Below are 18,589 nucleotides of genomic sequence, written 5' to 3' on the forward strand. Positions count from 1 at the left end.
AAATTTGAAGGTCAGGAAACCAGAAGGGTCAATGTCGAGGGCAGGAGAAGATGGATGACCGAGCTCAAGAAAAGAGAGGAAAAGTGTTCCCTTCTGGTGCCTTTTTTTCTGTTCAGGACCTCAACTAATTATTGGATGAAGCCCGCCTGCGTTGGTAAGGGTGCTCTTTACTCAGTCTATCGGTAACAATCTAATCTCATTCAGAAACACCCAGAAACAGAAATAATGTTTTACCATCGATCTGGGCTTCCCTTAGCCCTATCAAGTTTATACATGAAATTAGGTATCATGGGATGTTCCCGATCTTCTGGCTTCTTCCTTATTTGTCAAAGCTTTCTAGAAGAGTAGGGAAGTTCTAATATTCTCCCTTATACATAGTTTACACACACACACACAATCTTCTTATATGGAAAAGTAGTTTTAATTATAGGAAACAAATCTTCCAGTTAACCGAAATTATGTCCTTCCTTGTAAAACACATTCCTATGGAAACTGTTAAAGAATCTAACAGGCAGGGTGGGTGCCAGTGTGGTCAGAATCAAATGAAAAATCTCTCACATTTAGGCCCTATGCTAACCCTGTACTGTGGTCAACCTTCAGAATAAGCAAAAAAAAAAAAAAAAAAAAAAAGGCATTATTTTATAATTAGTAGGAAGGATTCCACCCTTCTGGTTCACCACTGGAATTTAAATTTAGTGATTGTAATACCCCTTTGAAAGGCCGAAAGAAATACATGCTAATTATGCCAATATTGCTAGCCAGATCATAAAATGTAACTGGGTCAGCAATTCAAGACACGATTGCAAAGGCGCAGGCACTTTAGTTATACTAACTGGTCAACAAGTGAGTACACAATGTTTGTGGAGAAAATTATAAGGTAGAATGATGGAATAAAACAATAGATTCTGTAGGTCATATAAGGCATATCAGAGCCCTTCCTTGCCCTAGAACTCGGTCATCAGGAATAAATCTATGAGGCTTCATGATCTTTCCAGGTTATAATTGAATTAACTGTCTAGATACTCATATGAAGTCAAATTTTATAGATGAAACATTGTGATTTGTTTCCTCCTTTGAAAGAAGTTGTTAGCCCAATTTATTAAGAACGTGATTGGTTTTTTAATTGGAATTTGCACAAAAAGTCTTCTGAAATAAATGAATATTTAAGTAATCACAGACTAAAGACCATTGAAAACAAGTTCTAAAGGGAGAAAAGGAGCTGAGCCATTTATTTAAAGGCCTTTTTGGCCGTTTTAACCTTTGTGAACATCAATTACTTCTTTCTTTTACAAAACAGCAGTAATCAGCTGTTTGCTTCTTTGATTAGTTCTGGTCTGAATTCATTTAATACTAATGATTAAGCACGGGATACTGCAAATAAACCTGTCTCTTTTCTTCCCAGAAATAGAATAATTACAATGGCCAATGCCTGGGGCCTTTTATATTACTAAATTTGTAAGAGACTTAATTACTTTGGCTTTGCTCCAGTGTGCCAAATAACACACACAAATAGTCCCACTACATTGTATCTAAGTATCAATTTTGGAAGGTCTTCACAGTGTGTGTTTATAAAATGGGTGTTTGTGGGTCTATATAAAAAATACCAACCGCCGGTATATCTGTATTTAGAAATATAGAGGATATAAAATAAATGAGGAGTAAAGTTTGCTAAGTGCCCAACTCTATTCATGCTGTTTCATTAACTCTCCACAACACCCCTGAATATTTTCATATTGTAGGTGGAGAAACTGAGTCACTGAGAGGTTAAGCAGTTTTTCGAAATCACCTAATTACTACACTCGGGAATTTGAGCTCAAGTTAACCTGGTTTCAAATGCCACCTGTGTCCTTTCTATCACACCATATTTAAATTAAAATTTCCAGTACTGGGGCGCCTGGGTGGCTCAGTGGGTTAAGCCTCTGCCTTTAGCTCAGGTCATGATCTCAGAGTCCTGGAATCCAGCCCCGCATCGGGCTCTCCGCTCATGAGGGAGCCTGCTTCCTCCTCTCTCTCTGCCTGCCTCTCTGCCTACTTGTGATCTCTCTGTGTGAAATAAATAAATAAAATCTTTTAAAAAAATTTCCAGTATTAAGTTAAAAACAAAAACAAAAACTAGGAGAAAGTGATTGGGATTTGTGCCATTGAAAAACCCATTTGGATCACACTTTTTATTTATATGTTTAATTAAAAATTTTGAAATGTATCAAAATCAAAGTAATATTTGAATCATTACAGAATGTACTATTTGCTAAATAGAAAAGAGAAATATGAATTAATCCGAATTAATTCGATAATTCGATAATAATTGAAATACGAATTAATTTCCAAGTTAGCTATTTGTTCTATGCACTGTACAGACAGATTGTGTGTGTGTGTGTGTGTGTGTGTGTGTGTCTGCACCGACGGCCTGTATCCACACAAATTTTGCTTCATGTGGAGCAGATATTGGTGTAAAATGGTCTTCCGTATTTCTTTATCTCTAACGTCTGAGAAACTTCTGGCAAAGATAGCTTGCACGTGAAGACCTTCTCCAGGCAAGCTGGCTCTGAGACGGGAGATGCCGGCTCATTCAGGGAGCTGGAAGAGAGACCAGAGGTGAGAGACCGGAGAGGCGGCAGAGACGATGGTAACCCGTGGGACTTTCTGGGGTCACCGGTGCCATTCAAGAGTTTTCAAGTGAGGGTTGTGCATGATCATATTTTGCGTTCTAGAAGGTGTGTTGTTTGGACCCTGTGTGAAGGGGGTTTTGCAAGGGGGTCGATCCGAAGGCAGAGAGCCACTTAGGGAGGATTATTTCGGCTGTTCTGGCAAGAGATGGTGCGGGCTTAGGAGGCCGAGAGAAATGGACAGATTCAAGTGAGACTGGAAAGTTCGGGCTGATAGAGTTGCCTGATTACTTGGACGTGTAGGATGAGGGAGCTCTAAGGGATGGTTCTTAAGTCTTTCCTTTGAGCAGCCATTGCAGTGGTTGGCTCTTGAGGAAAACAAGGGAATCCTGGAGTGGAAGCAGGTCGGAAGGGAAGATGAGCTGTTTTGGATGATGGTTTCTTGGTAGCACAGATTTGAAGCTGTAAGGTGTGCGCAGCGATGGAGATATGAAGTCGAGGTACTGTCATTGCACAGCTGATTGAATGAGGTTCCTGGCTCGGAGGAGGCCAGTGAAATCAAGCCGGGCGCTACAATGCCTTCCACGCTTCAGGTCTCTGTACACGGTCCTATTAACTCGCCGTGAAGCCACGTCTCCAGTAGGATACAGTGTGGGAGAAGGACCGGGGACGACAGGATGGAGACAAGTGACTGGAGGAAAGGCGGAAGGAATTCAAATGTCTTTTTAATGAAACATCCACCATTTCTATCAACAGAGAGGAACAATTACTTAAAATAGTGTGGGGGCGGCGGCGCACATACAGGTTCCTGGGTAGAGCTGCAGGCGGGGTGTGGGTAAAACCTGTCTCTACTGTAAGCACTCCATTTCCTTCTTTTACTTATACCCTTTTCACAACTCCTTTAATGCTGTGTACTCAGGTTCTTTCCCTCTTATGAAAATCTCTTCCCAGAAAGAATCTGGAATATATTCACACAAAAGTGAAAATGACAAATACAAGCTTTGAAGATTATCCTTAGTGGCAGATTACATTTTCGGAAAATAACCCCAGTAATATTTATGACCCCTCAAGTGCTTCTACAGCCTTGTCACTCCTGGACTCCAGCCCCATTTGTGCAATTGCACAAATAAGTGTCATTTGTGAGCAGGTGTTTGTGCGGGCACCTGGGCGGCTCAGTCAGTTGAGTGTCTGACTCTTGATCTCAGCTCAAGTCTTTGTCTCAGGGTTGTGAGTTCAAGCCCCATGTTGGGCTCTGTGCTGGGTGTGGAGCCTACTTTAAAAAAAAATAATATAAAGAAAAAAATGCTTGTGAAAAAATAAACAAATGCCAACTAAATCAAACTGGCCAGACTACATTTATTCTTAGAAAAAATAGCAATGGGAATAATCTCTCTACATGTAAGACTTATATAAAGAGTTTCTTCAAAATGTTTGGCAAAGTCTGAGATTCAAATGTAAATAAATCTTATTCTAGTACCTGGGTAAAGAAAGCTCACACTTGCTTTGAACTTACAGTAAAAGCCTGTGAATTCGATTAATTTCTCTAAAAATAATTTGTTTAGTTTCACTCAGGAAGCCTAAACTCTGTTCTTAAAAATGCAAGTGTTTATGAGTTAACTGTCTGAAACCTAAATAGAAATTTAGTTAAGTATCTCCTTTGGTTACAAGATCACCTCTAGTACATATAAAGAGATTCGGTTCAGAGGGTGCTTTGCAGCCAGGAAAACTGTATTTCCAAGAATACGGTGGCTCCGTCACTGGTACTTTTCAAACGATGAAAATTGAGCCAGTGTCTATTTCCCGTAACGTGCTAAGATTTCTCTTTTTAAGTAACAACTCTCTTGAAATATAATTCACTTATCTAAAGTGCACAATTACTAGTTTTTAACATAGTTACGGAATTGCACAACCATTACCACTAATCCCAGAACATCTCCATCTCCTCACGAGGAAACAGCGTGCCTGATAGCAGTTACTCTGGCTTTCCTCCCAACCTTCTGAGCCCTAGGCCACCACCAAACTACTTTCTGTCTCTATGACTTTGCCTATACTGTGCATTTCTTATAAGGAAATCATAAAATAGGCAATCATTTGTGACTGGCTTCTTTCACTTAGCAAAACATTTTTGGGGTTCATCTATGACTATCAATATTGTATTCCTTCTCATTGCTGAATAATGTTCTACTGTGTGGATCTGTCATATTTCATTGACCCATTCATTAGTTTTGGGTTGTTTCCATGTTTTGGCTGTTAGGCTGCCATGTACAAGTTTTGGGGTTTTCATTTCTCTTGGGTAAATACCTATATTCCCAGGTCACCTGATAACTGGATGTTTAACCACTAAGAAACTGCTACACTGTTTTCTAAAGTGCCTACACCATTTACATGCCCACTGACAGTTTCCATGAGTTCCAATTTCTTTACATCCTCCCTACACTTGCTATTGTCTTTTTAAAATTTTTTTAAAGTTTTAAATTATTTAAAAAGAAAATTTTTTTAAAAAGATGTTATTTATTTATTTGACAGAGAGATCACAAGTAGGCAGAGAGGCAGGCAGAGGGAGAGAGGGAAGCAGGCTCCCCACCGAGCAGAGAGCCCGATGCAGGACTCCATCCCAGGACCCTGAGATCATGACCTGAGCCAAAGGCAGAGGCTTAACTCACTGAGCCACCCTGGTGCCCCTTTATTGTCTTTTTGCTTATTGTCCTCTTAGCAGTTATAAAGTATTATCTCTGTGGTTTTGGTTTGTATTTACCTGATTACTAATTATGTTGGGCATCTTTTTGTGTGTTTATGGGCTATTGGTATATCTTCTTCAGAGAAATATCTCTTCCAATCTTTTGCCCATTTTGAAATTGGATTATCTTTTATTATTGATTTTTAGGAATTCTTTATATAGTCTAGATACAAACACGTCTTCTTCATTTCTGAGAGATGACATAAAAATATTAAATAAATCAAAATGTCTGGCACCCAAAATTGAAATATACGCATATATGTACAAATATATATAAGATACCATTATTTCCATGTTTTAGCAAGAAAACCTCCTCATTACTTGCATTAAGAAAACACAGGTTGTGCACATGTTCAAAAGGATGTGCCAAACATACAACAGGACAAAGTGAAACAAATAATGGTGCATTTATGTCATGAAAAACAACATTGCCTTTAAAAAATAATTATGAAGTGTTCTCCATGACCTTGGGAAAGTTCTAAGAAACATCAAGTGAACACACTCTCTCTCTCTCTCTCTCTCTCTCTCTCACACACACACACACACACACACACGCAGAGTATAATCTTATCTATGTTTTTTCAGAAATGTAGAAAACAGACAAGAAAAAAAAAACACTGTGGTGTGTTAGTCATGGCAGCACCTGGGCAATCTTTCCCTCACGCTTTGCAGTTATCTACAATAAGCCTACATTTCTTTTATAATCAGGCATTTGATGGGGAAGGAGGCAAAACTGAGCAGGAACACATACACAAAAAATGTAAAACTAAAATAATATATTGTCTTTAACAAATCTTGATGATTTTGGAAGTATGTGGCTTTTCACGGCAGGTCGTTGTATCTGTTTGAGTAATGCCAGAAAGTTAGAGTCCTCATCCCTGCAAAGTCCTCAACCACTTCCGTAGGAAGGAGCTTGACAGCCCGAAACACAGTTCCTCACTCGGAAACAATACTTTCTGGCAGGAATGCAACCCTCTGCTTTGAAATATCTATGAAATCCTGATCGAGGACAAATTTTCTTTGTTGGTTTTTTGTTTGTTTGTTTCCTGTCTTCTTGAAACAGGGGCCCGTGGAGCTTTGAAGAACAGAGCGGCTACCACAACAGCTCCACGCAGTTCCTTTTCTCAGAGGCCAAGGCTGTTCCCGTGGTGGAGGCAGGCGGTGGCTCTCTGGCCACGGCTCTTGCAACTGCTGTCATTTCAAGACAAACCACTAATTGCTGAGGAATTCACTGGGAGCTAAAAAGGGACTTTCCTTCACAGCATACTCCTTAAGATCCCTGGCCGATTTCTTTTGTTCTCAGGCCCCGAGCTGTCATTATCCGTGACAGTTCTCGTACTCTACCCTCCATGTGAATGTGTTCCAAGGCAGAACTGCTTTTGAAAAACAGAATGTTCTGGTAGGTTTGGATCCCTGGTGATACGGTGATGTTGGCTCAGAGCCGTGGACACATGTCCGGAACGGCTGTTGGTAAACGTGATAGCAGCTCTGCTAAAAATAGCAACTTTCTTTGCAATTTCTGGAAGTATGGCTAGAGAAGAGACTGGAGTTGTCCCTCATTTCTCAAACGCCCTTTCGTTTCCTGCCGTGTGCTGACGTTTCCAAGCCTCCACATGAATTAACGTTCCAATGAGATTTGCCATAGCGGTTTCTTGGGAATGTCCATAAATATTTTTTTGCTTTGGTTTTTGTTCTCAGCAGAAAGTGTTGCTTGTGATTATCCCTTTTCGAAATTACATCTCTTTTTAAGATCTGAAAACACAAGCGTTGTGTTTTTCAGGAAGCAAACAGTTTTTTTTTTCCCTTTCCCCTGCTCAAGACAGAGTGGTTTTTCTTCAGGAGCCCGGAGCTGAGGTTTTCAGTTACTGATTCTATAAGAAGGCGACAGTGAACTCATCAATGTCTTCCTGGTTGAAGTAAACTTTTCTCACATTTTTCCTGTAAGCGATCATTGTTTTAACAGGTTAATTATTTTAGCACATAAAGTGGTCATTGTTCGCTGTGCTCAGCGCTCTGCATACATCAGGCCCTTCCTTGCGTGAGGACACTCCTCTCCGGGCTTCAGCCACATTAACCAATTTGCTCAGAGATTTTTGTCCTTCCAGGGACTTCAACGTTTGGTAACTTTTAAGCAACTTTAAAGAAGAAAAAAAGAATCCTGCCATTCAAGGAGGATCCCCTGATTAGAACCCCTGTTGGCTGGAGGTCAGACAGTAGTGAAAATATTCCTCCCCGAGGCTTTGCGATATTAACTACAGTGGACAGCGCCTCTTTTCTTGAACTGCTTTCTTTTCCCTTTTTTTTAAACAAAAGGATTCCATTCACACACACACACACACACACACACACACACACACACACACACACACAGAGTGGGAATGCAAGGGCATTTCCAAGTTCAGTTTCTCTCTGAGGATTGCACTTTCCAGGCCCTGGGTAAGGCGGCGGCGCGCGGGCAGGGCCGGCCTGACCCATCTTGCCCCGACGTCCGTCCTGGGTGCGGCCCCACGGGACTCGGGCAGGCGGCTTCGGACGCACCAGCCACGGGATCAGCCTACTGATGGGGATGATAGCTGGAGTTACTGAGTGCTTATTTGTCACTGCTCATTTCAAATTCTCCCTGTGTCGTTCCTTCTCTCATGTAAACCCCGTGAGCTCCGGAAGAGGTCCCTCTTTGCGTTGTCCTGGTTTGCCGGGGGTCGGTGAGTTGGCCGAGGTTACGCAGCCCACGAAGGGCAGAGGCGGGAGCTGAGCGCAGGCCACCCCGTACCAGTGACCGTGGCCTTTCTTTCTACCCCTATTATTTCAGATTCAACTACAAAAGCACCTACGTCTGTCAGCTCTTCCTATTATTTCCACGGGCTTTCCATGGACAGGAGAGCAAGTTTGCAAATCCCAGCTGTGCGCTGAAACGGTGCACAGCCGCCTCCTGGGTTACACACAATGTCTAGCAGGGGCTCTCGAATCCTACGTGTGCACAGTGTCTTCGACAAATATTATACTCTTCAATTATTTGGAATTGAGTTGATCCAAACCAGTAAAATATACATTTTAATAAAGGGACTGTCATAGGGCTCTTAGGGGAAGGCCAGTATCTGTTTGCTTTAATAGCATTTAGAAGCTTATGCAAGTTTAAGAAGCGTTGTATCGCTCTTTATCCATTTCTTTCTTATTGAAACTATTACATTTTATCATTTTTTTTAAAGTGGCAAATGGATTCACTGTAAAAAAAATACAGAAAAATGAAAAATTAAAAAAAATCAAGGATTCGGTTCACATCCATCTATTTAGGAACAATAGCTGCTCCAGGACAAGATGTCTTTGAGTTAATATAGCATAAGCATATTACATAACATTGTATTCGAGGATTATACGCTGCGCCATTGTACAAGCATAACATCTTTTATTAACCAATCCCCTATTTTTGGACATTTAATGTTTTTGACCATTCATTACTGAAAACACTGCGGCACTATCCTTGAAGGCGACCCCTTTAATACATTTATAATTATTTCCTTAAAAGGGTTCTTGGGTGCCTGAGTGGCTCAGTGGGTTAAGCCTCTGCCTTTGGCTCAGGGTCCTGGGATCGAGCCCCGCATCGGGCTCTCTGCTCAGCAGGGAGCCTGCTTCCCTCTCTCTCTGCCTGCCTCTCTGCCTACTTGTGATCTCTCTCTCTCTCTGTCATATAAATAAATACAATCTTTAAAAAAAAAAAAAGAGAGAGAGAAGAGTTTCTTAAAAGTAGAACTTCAGGGTCAAAGGATACGTAAAACATTAAGATTTTTTCTTTCTGGAAAATCTTACCAATACCATAAGGCCCAGCAGCTAAGGGAGAGCCCCTGTTCCTCCACCACCAGCATCGGATATTATCGATGTTCAAGTAATTACCAATTCTATAGGAGAAAAAGAGTATTTTGCTTTATTTTTCATATTTGGAAACCACGGTGAGGCCAGAAACCTTTTCGTAGTTTATTAGCCATTCGTACTTCTATTACATTTTGGGAAACAAAATTTTATTTTTATTTTTTTAAAGATTTTATTTATTTGACAGGGAGAGACACAGCGAGAGAGGGAATGCAGGCAGGGGGAGTGGAAGAGAGAGAAGCAGGCTCCCCGCTGAGCAGGGAGCCCAATGTGGGGCTCGATCCCAGGACCCGGGATCATGGCCTGAGCCCAAGGCAGATGCCCAGTGACTGAGCCACCCAGGTGCCCCGAGAAACAAAATTTTAAATGACTTTTGGTTCAAGTCCAAGCAATACTAAATATTCCGATGATAGGTTAACTGAAGAGTTTTAGATTTTTTTTTTCCTGGACTCCTCCTCCTTTGTTTAGATGCCAGCCCATAGCACCTGCGGTTGAAGAATACCTTAATGTTTGATCCCTTCCGCGTGGCCTTGGTAACATGGAGGCTTTCCTGCTCGGAGCGGCCGTGCTCGTGATGGGCACTTAATTGATGTTCTGAGAAATGTGGAAATGAATGACGACCAAGACCCTTTTTTGACCTCACTGTGAAGGAAAATGCTGAGTCACCAGGTTATTTGTGGCTACAAAAATATTACTGGCAAATAGTCTGGGGCTATCAAATTCAGTTCCATCCGTAATTGAATTAGAGGCCCACATGCTTTTCTCCAAGGAGGCTGGTGTACCAGATCCTGCCTCTGACAGCACTTAGCATTAAACAGGATTCCAGCCAATGAACAAAGTTCCTATTTATGGAAAATGTCAAGGGTGATCAGCATGAAAGTGTAGTAATATCACTATTTTCTATCTAACTTACTTAATAATTGGACATGAACTGTGAGAAAATTTCTGCCAAACAAATACAAATGTTCTGTCCTAGAAGCCGAGTTAAAGGTTCGTGGAGTCCTAAAGGATCCAAAACAAATGCAAAACGAACATTTCAGTTGGGGGCAATTAGGGGTAAAAAGTCCCATGGAAATGTGCATATGTTTCATGTCAAAAAGGAAAAACCCGGCCTCGAACAGCTCGTATTGTGAGCACGCGCGCATCATCATTTGCGGGAAGAATGTTCTCTCTGGTCTCTTGGGTCCCTCTCACCCCTGCACGCTCAGCGGGATGTGTGACACCTGCCCCAGGGCTGCGGTCCCTGCCCCCGGCCCCCACGTAGTGGAGTTCGCAGCTCCCCCTGCAGCCCAGCGTTCACCGAAGAGCTCGGAATGACACAACAGCCCCGCCGAAGCCAGAGCTCACCAGGATCCGCATTCGGGGGGCCCGGGCCATCCTTGTCGGGTGGGAAGACCGAGGACCGTACGAGCTGAGACTCGGGCGACCCTGTGCAGCTCCTGACAGAGCCGAGCCCGGACCCGGATCTGCTGTTCTAGAATCAGGTTCTCTCAACAGCAAAGAAAACCAACGGATGCGTGTCTGAGCCTTTACTCCACACCATTAAAGTGGTGAATTTACTAGTCCCCGCAAGGTTATTTTCCGTTCTATATTATACAAGGTACCTTGGCTTGTTTCCCAAGTAATTCAAAGCAATTCAAAGCATCCTATGAACGTATAACAAGAGAGAGACGGGGGGCGGGGGAGGATTCAAGTCTCAGGCTGGGAAAACATAGGCTGCAGGTGAAGCAGCTCCTGTCGGGTGAGAGCTGGGCGCCCGGCCGTTCGGAGCCCCCACACAGATGGACTCGTTCAACCCCCACGACGACTCGGAGGCCGCTGCTCCTATGAGCCGGTGTCACCGTCCTAGGAAATGAAGCACAGAGAACTCCCTGACTTTCTCAGGCCACAAAGCTAATATGTGGCGAAGCCTGCATGTTAACCAAAGTAGCTGCGGAGCCTCTGTATCATGCTCTTCTGCCTCCTAACCATGGCCTTGGCCTCTGTCCTCCAGCCTCTGTCTCCCCCTGAGCCTGAGAAACTGTGCCCTGAACAGACGCTCACACTGGGTTCTCAGGACTGAACTCTGGGCCCTTTTTTCAGACTGATGATGCTCCCACCGTGGTAAAGAAGTATATATTAAGATCGTCATTTGAGGGGCGCCTGGGTAGCTCCGTTGATTAAACTCCCGACTCTTGGTTTCTTTAGGTTCAAGTCATGACCTCAGGGTGCTGGGACCAAGCCCCACCTTGAGCTCCGCACTCACAGGGAGTCTGCGTGAGGACCTCCCTCCCTCTCTCTGTCTCCCCCCTACTCACGTGTGTACACGCGTGGCCTCTCTCTCTTTAAAATAAATCAATCTTAAAAAAAAAAAAAGAAAAAAGATCAGCATTTGCTAAGATTTTTTTAGTTGTTCTCAGGGGGAGGCTTGATCCATATTAAGTCTAGGCTCGAATCTTGAGCTCCCATATCTACTACTGTGTGATCTTGAGCAAAGCACCTGTCTTCTTTGTGTCTCAGCTTCCCGATTCGTCAAATTTGGACAATAATAGTTAACTGTCACACATCTAGTGCGAACATTACATCTGGCCGTGGATGAAAAGCACTTAGTGCATAATTAATGTCAGCTATATTTTCAGTATTTGGAGAAAATAGAACACTTGAGCCCGTGAGTTCCAATTTCTGGAAGTGACTTTTAAGACTAGTATCCTAAAAATTTTAGAAATCTGGAAGTCAACATTAAACATTGGAAAATTACAGAAAGGAGTTGATGCCGGCCTAGGACTAAAAATACAGATTCCAATGCTTCCCAGGCCCAGTACCTGGCACGCAGTAATAGTCAGTGTCATCTATTGTTGTTATGAGAAAATATGGTAGTTTTAGGTGTTTATACTTAGAACCTAGAATGGTCACATTCTCAAAGAATTTGAATCATCAGAACTAAGAAAATAAAACCAGACCTGAATGATATAACCGGCTACTGTCTGTCCTTTAATGTTAATTAAATCCTAGCTTTGGGTTCAATTGCTTGACCAGCAGTTGGTAATTCTAGCGCATCCAAGCTCAGGCATTAAAAAGTCTTTTGAATTTTTATACCTGCAGGCTTTCTAGATCCGTTTATTGTTTTTATAATTTTAAAGTATAATGTTAATAATAGAAATTAAAAACTGTAGAAATGTATAAAGGAGAAATGTCAGTCGTAATCTAACCTTCTAACAATGATGAGAGTCAAATAAATCATAATTCTTGGTCATTGCCTGGCCAATGCATGGCCTTCCTTGATTTTTCTTTTTTTAAAGATTTTATTTATGTATTTGACACAGGGAGAGAGATCACAAGTAGGCAAGAGAGGCAGGCAAGGAGAGGGGAGGAAGCAGGCTCTCCGAGGAGCAGAGAGCCCGATGTGGGGCTCGTCCCAGGACCCCAGGATCATGACCTGAGCTGAAGGCAGAGGCTTTAGTCCACTGAGCCACCCAGGCGCCCCGGCCATCCTTGATTTTGGTCATCATTATAAAACAAAGTGACTTGCAGAAGACCGGTTGCCCTGCCCCACAAATGGACTGTTCCAGTAACTGACCTCTACCTAATTGTTTTTCCCCTACTCCTCTGGACCCTGTATCTTTCTGCTAGAGATAACTATTGTCCCAAATTTTGTGTTTATTGCCACTCCTTTTCTTAGGTTCATCAGGCACACACATACACACATACGCACATGTATATGAATCTGTGTTTCAATAACGTAAGATTTAGTTAGCTTGTCTTGAAAGATTATTTTTATTAGGTATATTATTAAGATTCATGGGGCACCTGGGTGACTCCATCAGTTAAGCATCTCACTCTTGGTTTTAGCTCATGTCATGATTTCAGGATCATGAGATCAAGCCCCACCTGGGGCTTCACGCTCAGTGGGGAGTCTGCTTAAGATTCTCTCTCTCCCTCTGCCCCTCCCCCTGCTTGTGCACGCTCTCTCTCTCCATCTCAAATGAATAAATAAATCTAAAAAAGAGATATGTTATTCAGATTTATCCCTGTTGGCTTGTATGGCTGAAATCATGCCTTTTAAAATCTAAAAATTTTTTAGATTTTTATCATGTGCTTACACCATAGCTTAATTATCCTTTCTCTTGTTAATGAGCATTTGGAGATATATATCTTTGAAAAAGTACGTATTTTTTAATGTTGTTAAGATCAAATGCCAAATGCAATTTTGCTTCTGCCTGTCGCCTGTTTCTGAACTTTTATTATATTTAACAATTTTTTCATTTTATTACCAATTTTAAGAATTAACAACATCTCATTCAGTGGTTATATCATTATTCACTTAACCATCTTGTTGTTATTAAGCCTTTAGATTGTATCTCATCTCAGCTAGCACAATTACCATATAAACAACAGAAATATGGTTTTTGAATTTTATGTAATTTCCTGAAAGTGACTTCCAGACACAGAAGCACTCCGTCAAATGCCCAAACATTGTAGCGCCCTTGTATATACTGCCAAATTAGTTTGCAACCCACTAGACTAATTTACATTTTACCAGCAATGATTCAGAATGCCATAGAAATGTCAATTTTAAAGTCTGACAAGTGTGGATATTCATTCTAATCACTCAGTTGTACACCTGAAATGAATACAGTATTATATGTCAACTATACTTCAATTAAAAATAAAATGTAAAAAAAAAAGAATATTCAGAGGAAATAGCCTCTCCTGACATGCTTGGCAACAAACTCGTTATAGGAAAACTAAATGCAGAAGAGAAATTTACAATCACCAGGAAACTCTTTTAAGTAACTCCTTTTTAGAAATAATTGACAAAAGAAAAACTCTGGATGGCAAATACTAGAAAAATAAAGCTTGCGTCTTTGCTACTTTACCTCTACCACATCAAATACAGGATCATTTGGAATCACTCAGAGGAATGGGCAACATTTTCGGGTTTTCTTTATCGGCTTAAGTAGAGCCCAAAGGAAGCCAACGTAGTGCCACATGCAAATAGTCTTGTTTTGTGAGTTCACGTGTGGTGTCCTTTGCACTGACCACAAGCGAGCCTTCTCTGCCCTTCCTGGATTTCGGCGCGTGTGTATTCGGAGGCACTCTCTGGCTCACTGGGCATCATGAAATCTACCCTGTCCCATCTTCCAGCAACAATCTAGCTTCACTGAAACCCTCGTCAGCTCTAATAGGATTCAGGTGAGGGAGTTTTTGTTTTCCTTGGTATAGAAATTCCAACTGTCCTGGAGCTTATTTAGAAAGCATCTCGATGTCCTCTGCCGCGCCAGCCGACAGACGTGGTGGAGCCAGCATTCGCCAGCATCGTTTTCTCTCCTGGAGGGAATCGTAATAAACTTAACATGAAGTTTATTACTGTCTCCATCTGTATGCGGGAACTGATAAAATCATTTGGTTTCATTACATCTAAACCCAATAACAATAAAGTGGATAAATAGTGATTAGAGGAGCCCAAGAGCCAAAGCAGAATACAGGCCTTTTAGGTCCAGAATGGTTGTAGCACAAGACCCCAGGCACGTTTTAGAAGAAGATGTTAGTTCAGAGGGAGGTCAAAGTCATTCTGCAAACATATAAAAGACATTAAATATATCGGTCTCCAGTTTCAGGACGCCAAATGATTTTGATCCCCGCTCAACTGCGAGTGTTTTTCTCATGCTCATGAGTGTTACACCACGATTTATAAAGTTTTTTTTTTTTTTTTCCCGTTGGGTCTTTCCCACAGACACACATACAACATGTTTTTATCCATCCGTCAGTTTAGGTTCGAGTGATGCTTGTCTTTAATTTTATTAAAGAATTTTTTGGGAAATGTAGGTATAAAATTATCCTGTAGCTTATGTCATGTATCAGGCATTTTTACTAAATTGTTTTTACTTCTTTTTATTTTATTAATTTTATTTGATTTTTGGAGAGAGAGAGAGAGTGAGAGAGAATGCACAAGAGAGCAGGGGCAGGGGCAGAGGGAGAAAGAATCTCAGACTTCGTGCCCAAAGCAGAGCCCAACGAGGGGCTCGATCTCATGACCCTGAGATCATGACCTGAGCTGAGATCAAGAGTCGGATGCTTACCATTGTCTTTATTTCCTTTTAAAATATCGTGAGAGTGACTCTTTGCCATTGCTTAGCCTTTTCCAAGGAGGAGTATGTGGATTATCAAGGGCTTTCCTTTCTGTGCCTCAATTTCTTCATCCATAAAATGGGGATTACAAACTTCAGGGGCACCCGGCTGTCTCCATCGATAGAGAATGTGGCTCTTGATCTCAGGGTCATGAGTTCAAGGCCCATGTTTAACAAACCCCCCCAGCCATTCAAACAACCCCCCCAAGTAATACTAAGATTAGAAGAGTTATATAAAGTCATTAGTATAACAATAGGCCTCGAGAAAATATTACATAAGAGTTAGTATATTTATTTTTATTCAATCTAACATAAAATTCATGTTAATAAAATCTCCAGTAGACTGTAAATATCTGCCTAATTGTTGAGAACTAAATAAGAAAATAATACCACTGGAGACACAAAATAAGCATTATTGAGCTTTGATTCCATAAACATTAATTTGGGGGCTGCTCTAAGCAAAGAAAAGTATTAAATAAATGAATGCACATCCAGGTCAGAAGATTTCGAGCAAAAAAAAAAAGTGCAAGTTACAGATGTTTGCACATTTTGCTGAAAGGACAGCCCTCCGCGATTTTGTAAAATCTTTGTCTCTAACGTAGCCGTTTGCTCCTCCTACAGGAGGGACCAGCTCTTCTGTTGTCCCTGGAGGTAAATCTTGAGTCCGTCCCTTTCCTAGTAACCGGTTTAGAAATCGGTGAGTCCTTCCGTTCTTGCTAACACCGCATGGTAACCAGCGCAGAGGGGGGCGAGAGCACCTCACTCTGGGGGTTCCCACCCATGAAACACACATTTCAGCTGCTCACTGCCGACAAAGGCATAGAAAGGAGTGGTGGTGAAAAAGAGAGGGATTTATTTCAGTAAGGTCAACCTGAGAAGACGATGGACTGGTGGCTCCAAAGTACTGTAAATGCTTCCAGGTTTATATAAGGAAAATGTGAGACAAAGCTTGGTGGGCACATGCAGGGGGTGGGAAAGGTGAAGGTTGATCCTTGTCTTTGGGGTCCATTCATGGAGAGTCTTGCTGACATCAGGGCAGTCCTTATTACTTGAGGGTTGCCATCATGGGGTGCTTTGCTTGCAGGGTCTTTTGCCTGAATTCAGAGATAAGCCAGAGAGAAGAACTCAATCAGTCAAGTCCAGGCTGAGGTCAGGGTGGAGGTCATGAACGTCCTCTTTTAACAGGAGGCAAGGTCTCCTTGGGGACTGTTGGCCAAATGTTCCTGTACTTAAAGAAGGTGGCCTGAAAGAAGGTATTTTATCTTTCAATTTTTGGATATTAACATGTAAGGGTGTAGGGATTCGAGCCACAACAACCGTTTTGACTCTGGATGGACCAGTCTGAAGAGATCATGCTGAGACTGGCCGAGCAGGAATTTGGGGGAAAAAACCACAGAGATCTCTGATGATGTCACTGAGCTGCTGAATTAACCAACTTATAGCTTAACCAACCTAAACTTTGAAACTGTTTCTCTGTTTTGCTATGTGACATCCCAGATGTCTCAACTGTGTAAGCCATTTTCAGTCGAGACTTCTGTTATTTGCAGCAAAAACATCCAGACCGGGGGCGCCTGGGTGGCTCAGTGGGTTGAGCCTCTGCCTTTGGCTTGGGTCATGGACCCGGGGTCCTAGGATCGAGCCCTGTCAGGCTCTCTGCTCAGCGGGGAGCCTGCTTCCCTTCCTCTTTCCCGGCCTGCCTCTCTGCCTACATGTGATCTCTGTCAAACAGATAAATAAATATCTTAAAAAACAAACAAGCAAACATCTAGACCGACACTGAAGGACGTACACATGAGACGCAGGGGACGTGTCTTACCTGGTTAGCCAGAAATCCTTGTTCCTTATCGCTAATGTAACACATGGCCGCAAACTTTGGCTTAGAACAACTCAGACTTACTCTCTTACCGTTCTGGGGGTCCGAAGTCCAAATTCAAACTGTTGGTCTGGTTGAGTTCCTTCTGGAGGTTTAGGAGAGAAGCGGCTTCCTTGGCCCTTCTTGGTTTCTAGGACGTCCTGTGGTCCTTGGCTGTGGCCCCCTCCTCCCCTCACTGTCGCCTCTGGTGTCCAACAGTGTATCTCCCACTATCGACTCGGATCTCCTTCCTCCCTGATAGAGGGACATTGGACTCTCAAGATAGTCCAGGGTAATCTCCCCACCTCCAGACCCCATATCTTAATCACATCTGCAAAGTTCATTTCCATGTAAGGAAGCAGAGTCACGGGTTCTGGGGATTATGACACTGACAGATCTGGGGAAAGGGGCATCACTCAGCCTATCAGCTTCCAACCCCAGGGCGCTGCTGCCGGGGCCAATCACCGAACACCCTTGCAGAGGGAACAGCACGATGAAGACCTTGCTAAGCGGCAGTTACCGTCCTGCCTGTATTAACCAGGCTCCACCCGAATCTTGCCCTTTGCAAGTGACTGTATCTTGATCCCTAGTCGGTAGCCCTGATTTAGTCCAGAATGATCAATCCTTCTTGTTTCGTCTCCATAATAATATTTGACATTTAAATTGAGTCTTTATGTACTATTTTAAGAGCTTTATCTGTACTAAAGAAATTAATCATCATAAACCTCTGGCATTGTTGGTGCTGCTATACCCATTTCACAGATGAGCAAGTTTGACTGCATTTGTGTGAATTCGCGTAGCTTACTATGAATGCTTATTTTTTCTTCTTACGTAGGCGCTGATAGCCTGTGACTTGGTTTCTCTTCCAGAAATAGAAAATAAATTCAAGATCTTACCACTGACGATCCATTTAGCTGCAATTTTCTCCATATCCAGTGGAGTTAAATGACAAGGAGCTGATTCTCTCCCCAGACGAGAAGCCCAGCGTTGGGGTTGCAGAGTGGGTTAAAACGGGGCTGCTCAGTCGTGTCAAGTTTCCTTTTCCTGGGGAGGAAAGTCTTTTTCCAAAGCCCCAGAGCAGTGTTTCTTTTTTGGTTTGATCCCCACACTAGTCACTGGCCGAGAGGAATGGCTCATCATGACTCATGCCTGGGCCTGAGCCGACCTGCTGTGAGCCCGGAGCTGCCTGGTCCCTGAAGGACACCAGGGTCCCTTCGCAGAGAGAGAAGAGCAGGAACCAAGGGGCAGGCACACCACGGGCCGCGGAATGGAAGCTACAACCCAGAGGACAAAACCAGCTCCGTGACTGGTCCTAAGGTATCTCCCGCCAACTGTGAACTCGTGGGCCCGGCGACCCTGCACCGTTTTGCTCGGGGACGGACTTCACAGCTGACCCTCGGAGGGGACAAGGGCGCTGAGCACA

At 42.7% G+C, this 18,589-nt stretch overlaps 1 long non-coding RNA gene across 1 annotated transcript; it reads right to left on the reverse strand.

The window, feature by feature from the left end:
* Positions 1 to 15,585: 15,585 nt before the first annotated feature.
* On the reverse strand, positions 15,586 to 18,338 carry LOC309843736. Its single transcript, XR_014300321.1, has 3 exons — positions 18,063 to 18,338; positions 17,220 to 17,421; positions 15,586 to 16,408 (listed from the first exon to the last, which is right to left on the reverse strand). It is a non-coding gene; the product is annotated as an uncharacterized lncRNA (long non-coding RNA).
* Between the last annotated feature and the right edge of the window lie 251 nt (positions 18,339 to 18,589).

This window comes from Mustela nivalis (genome assembly GCF_964662115.1).
Source record: "Mustela nivalis genome assembly, chromosome: 11".
NCBI lineage: Eukaryota > Metazoa > Chordata > Mammalia > Carnivora > Mustelidae > Mustela > Mustela nivalis.